Source organism: Neoarius graeffei, chromosome 7 (assembly GCF_027579695.1).
Source record: "Neoarius graeffei isolate fNeoGra1 chromosome 7, fNeoGra1.pri, whole genome shotgun sequence".
NCBI classification, from domain to species: Eukaryota; Metazoa; Chordata; class Actinopteri; order Siluriformes; family Ariidae; genus Neoarius; species Neoarius graeffei.
Window position 1 is genome coordinate 76,205,573 of NC_083575.1, and position 5,298 is coordinate 76,210,870.

A 5,298-nucleotide genomic window follows, 5' to 3' on the forward strand; every position below is an offset into this window, starting at 1 on the left:
AGTTTCATTTTTGACACCATGTTATGTTCATACTCGTGGATATAAAAAATAAACAGGCTTGGGTTAAACCACTGGCATTTATTGAGAACACGACACTTCTAACAACCATGCTTTAGCTTACCGGAAATCCCTTCTATATTCCAGTTCCCCTCCTACTGGCTCTGTTAGGCAACATTAAAGTGGGAACCAAAATCATACATTGTACTATTGTGCTCTAATAACACAGAGAACGTACCTTAAAGGTCATAGGCAATGGAAGGAGGTGAACCGTAGAATATCAACTTTATTGTCTAGAAGAACGACCCAAAAAGCGAATTCAATTTTCCTAGTCTCTAATTTGCACCCTAAAATTGAATAAAACGGTTAAAATGTACTGTTTTGCCCAATTTCCAAAGGTTTGTTTACATCTCACTTATGCGCACTTTCACCGCCAGGGGACCGTCGTCGTGACATCATTTAAGCCAAACAGACCGGGAGCAGTTCTGTGTTTACCTGTGAACCAAGCACACGTGTACGGACTTTGGTCGTGAGAGGTTGTGTAAAATGTCTGATAGCGATTTTGAAGTAGGAACTCTCCAAATTGAATATCGAGAGGTGAAACCATATATGTATGAATCTATGGTTGTTGCGAAGCAATCGGTGAACGTGACTCACTGGTTTGACCATGCGGCCTCGGAATCGGACAGCGACTCGGCCGACTCTGATCGCGGTGAACCCGGACCTCAACAAGACTCGCGCCCAAACGATTTATCCTGGTAGTTATGATAAATTCCTACTTTCGTCGTAATACTAAATAAGAGCCCTTTTGAACAATAATTAAACCGTCCTCCCTAGTGGATATAGGTAACGATTACTTGACAGTGCACCGGTAGGCCACATTAGCCTGCCATCCGCGGCATTATACTATTTATAGCCTACTCTAATGGAGGAAATATCCCTTTGTATCCCTCAGGATTCTTAACTTGTCAATTGCAAGCAAAAGTAAAAATGTTTACCTCCAATCTTCTCCTTTTTGCTTGAGCGTCGCTGGTCCATTTCTTCTTTGACTGCTTGATTTTGTTTCACGCGCACAATCCACTCTCTCTGCCTCATCTCCTCTTCCAGAAAAAGCCAACCCACTCGCTCCGCCTCTTCTCCTCTTCTGGAAAAAGCCAATCCACTCGCTCCGCCTCTTCTCCTTTTTTGGAAAAAGCCAATCCACTCGCTCCGCCTCTTCTCCTTTTTTGGAAAAAGCCAACCCTCTCGCTCCGCCTCTTCTCCTTTTTCGGAAAAAGCCAACCCTCTCGCTCCGCCTCTTCTCCTCTTTCGGAAAAAGCCAACCCACTCACTCCGCCTCTTCTCCTTTTTCAGAAAAAGCCAATCCTCTTGCTCCGCCTCTTCCGGAAAAAGCTAATCCACTCTCTCTGCCTCTTCTCCTCTCTCGGAAAAAGGTAAAAACTTCTTCCTGAACCGGTCCCGTTGTTACAGTTCACTGCACAACAATAAGGCATGTTTTTTCTTTGTAAATTCTTGAATGCACGTCTGCACCCAAGCCGAACGGCAATGCAAGTAAACAGAAGTGGACTCAACTCAAGCGGTTTGTTTGGCTTAAATGACGTCACACGACGAGTGGTCACGAAAATCGCCAAACAGAAATTCGCCGCAATCCGCGCTAACTTATTTTAATTATTACTTATTAACAATACTTCTTGGGACCAGAAGAAAATTACAGAGGGTTTTTTAACATATAAAGTTTCAAATGGTGGTGGTGGTGTAATGGTTAGCATGGTCGTCTCACAGCAAGAAGGTTCTGGGTTGGAACCCAGCGGCCGGCGAGGGCCTTTCTGTGTGGAGTTTGCATGTTCTCCCTGTGGCTGCGTGGGTTTCCTCTGGGTGCTCCGTTTTCCCCCACAATCCAAAGACATGCAGTTAGGTTGACGTGGGGCGGCCTTGGGCTGAGGTGCCCTTGAGCAAGGTACCGAACCCCTGACTGCTCCCCGGGTGCTCTGGGCTGCCCACTGCTCTGGGTGCGTGTGTTCACTGCTTCAGATGGGTTAACTGCAGAGGATGAATTTCACTGTGCTTGAAGTGTGCATGTGACGAATAAAGTTTTTTTTTTTTTAATGTGCATAAAATTAAAACCGTTGCATATGAGCGTTAATATTTTGCCCTAAGTTACTGATCAGCTTCCAAAGTTCAGCTTGTTTTAAAGGCTTTCATTTGGAATTAATATATCTATTTTGTTCCCAAATATCCATCATCCATCATAGTCTGAAAACAGTATTCTGAAACTGTGATCCAGACTAATTCCTCAATTTTCTCGTTTACTGCCCTTTCTAGTGTGTTTTGTAAAGCTTGGACTTCTGCATGCTGAGCAGATTGGAGAGAATTACCTTTTCCTGATGGATCAGTTAGCAGTAAGTTTTCAAATGTCAGCAGTTTAAGTGGGGGGGAATACACTTACAGATATTAAAGTGAGACATACTGAGGGCAGGTAAACCGATCAATGCCACGTCTCTGAGAGAACCAGCAACACCAGGAGCCTAATTCAAGGACTCCATCTAGTGATGAACTCTAGAAGCAAAGATTTTAATATATATCCACATGGTGGAGCTCATGCAACAATATAAGGACAACTGTTTAAAATCACAACTGGTTTCTGGTTTATATCCTCTGTCCATTTCCAACACACGTGTATTTATACATTGGACTCAGCAGGAAAAAATGAACAGTTTATTTTTTCCAAGTGTTTTTATTATGGCTGATTAATGACAAAAACCCAAGCATCATAAATAAAACAAATACTCAGACGAATCACTGAATCATATATCCCTGCCCCATTTTAAAACATAATGCCAATAAAATGTACAAATTATATGCTGTAGACATAATTTTAAAAATTGGGGGGGGGGGGAATCAACAGTTGAACAGTTGCAGTTTATCTGTATTTTATTCTTGTTTATTGTTGAGGAGCTACAAACACGAATCATAAAACAAGCCAGTAAATACAAATGATAAGGTTATGATATCTGTAAAATTTCATGATACAATGGATAGTATTACAAAGTGCAATATACATTGGTTTACAATCAAAAAGGAAAAATAACAAGCATGAATTGCAATGTATAGTACATTTCACATAACCACACCAAGAGAGAGTGAGCTGATGGTGGTTTTACATCATCCATCTATTTTCTATACTGCTTATCCATAACAGGTCATGGATGAGGTGAAGCCAATCCCATCTGACACTGGACAGGAGGTGGGGTACACCTGGACAGATCGCCCTAACTCTATCACGGGCCTAATGCAGAGAGACAGACAGCCATTCACACTCATACTCACACCTATGGTGAGTTTAGTCATTAGATCCAATGTCTTTGGAGTGTGGGAGGAAACCAGAGCACTCCAAGGACGAAGTATGCAGGCACGAGGAGAACATGCAATCCTCTCACAGAAAGTCCTCTAGTCAGTCCACAGAGTTGAACCCCAAACCTCCTTGCTGTGAGGCAACAGTGGAAAGCACAACACCACCAACCATATTTTACTTATTATATACATTATGGAGTCAAGCTACTTGCATGCATGAAAGTGAGAATCAGTTTGTGTTAAATGTACTCATATCAAGATTAATGTAAACAAAAAAAAATTATGAATATAATTATAATCATATTCACAATAAGCAAAAGTTCAGATATACTTAGGCTAATCAGACAATCCCAGATGAGTCCTGATTCCTGTTAAACGAGTTGTGACCGTTGTTTTTGCATGACTAAACCAACCACTGCTTGAAGATGGCATTCCTGTTAAATAAAAATAATAATAATTAATGTTATCTGCTCACACATATGTAAAACATGAAAATTACATTTAACTGTAATCCTACTTTTATACTTAAAAAAATTAATACCTTTTTTGTGATCAGAATCTGTGTAATATTCTTTATGATTTTGTTCATACATTAAATTGATCTTCTTCAGCAGTTCATCCACTTGGGGCTTATTGGTGGTGTCTCGGTTATTGAGTGCATGAAATCTGTTCTCATGTATTTTCACTAATTCATTGAGATGTTGATTCTCTTGAATGAAGGTTTCAATGGGTTTTCCATCCAAATTATCCGCTCCAGTGAAGAGAATCATTGTGTAATTTCTGGCATTTCGTCCAAGACAATCTTGTACATAATTCATGGCTGTCTTTATTGCTGGAGTGAAGCGGTCCACGTTGAGCACTATAATAATGACAGGACGCACGTAATTGGGATAAGTGGCTCAAACCCTTGCTGTTCTCAGTGCGAGAGGTCCCCCAAGCCTCCACGGGGTTCTCCCCATTCGAATTATTATATGGGCGTAAGCCGCGCGGCATCCTGGACGTGCTGCGGGAAAATTGGGAGGAGGGACCTTCACAAAGTAAGAATGAAATTCAGTATGTTATGGACCTGCGCGCAAAACTCCACACGCTCACCCACCTAACTCAGGAGAATTTGCGGCAGGCCCAGGAACGGCAAGCCCGCCTGTACAACAAGGGTACGCACCTTAGAGAGTTCACACCGGGAGATAAAGTACTCATACTGCTGCCCACGTCGAGCTCCAAATTGATCGCCAAGTGGCAAGGGCCGTTTGAGGTCACACGGCGAGTCGGGGACATCGACTATGAGGTGAGGCGAACAGACAGGGGTGGGGCGCTACAGATCTACCACCTCAATCTGCTGAAACTCTGGAACGAGGAGGTCCCCGTGGCGTTGGTGTCGGTAGTTCCGGAGAAGGCGGAGCTGGGGCCGGAGGTTCAAAAAGGGACATTGGCATCACGTACCTCTCCGGTCCCCTGTGGAGACCACCTCTCCCCGACCCAACTCATGGAGGTCGTCCAGTTGCAGGCCGAGTTTTCGGATGTGTTCTCGCCCCTGCCCAGTCGCACTAACCTCATAGAACACCACATAGAGACGCCCCCGGGGCTGGTAGTGCGTAGCCGCCCTTACAGGCTACCCGAACACAAAAAAAAGTGGTTCGGGAAGAACTTCAGGCCATGCTCGAAATGGGCATCGTCGAGGAGTCCCACAGTGACTGGAGCAGCCCGGTGGCCTTGGTTCCCAAGGCCGACGGCTCGGTCCGGTTCTGTGTGGACTATAGAAAAGTCAACGCGGTGTCTAAATTCGACGCGTATCCAATGCCTCGTATTGATGAGCTGCTCGATCGACTAGGCACGGCTCGCTTTTACTCGACACTGGATTTGATGAAGGGATATTGGCAGATCCCCTTGACTCCATTATCCTGGGAGAAAATGGCCTTTTCCACACCGTTCGGCTTACACCAGTTCGTCACA

General features: G+C 43.9%; 1 long non-coding RNA gene across 1 annotated transcript; it reads right to left on the reverse strand.

Moving 5' to 3' along the window:
* Positions 1-2,711: 2,711 nt before the first annotated feature.
* Positions 2,712-4,215, reverse strand: LOC132888772 (uncharacterized). The gene is made up of 3 exons (XR_009654970.1): positions 3,890-4,215; positions 3,680-3,782; positions 2,712-3,481 (listed from the first exon to the last, which is right to left on the reverse strand). It is a non-coding gene; the product is annotated as an uncharacterized LOC132888772 (long non-coding RNA).
* Between the last annotated feature and the right edge of the window lie 1,083 nt (positions 4,216-5,298).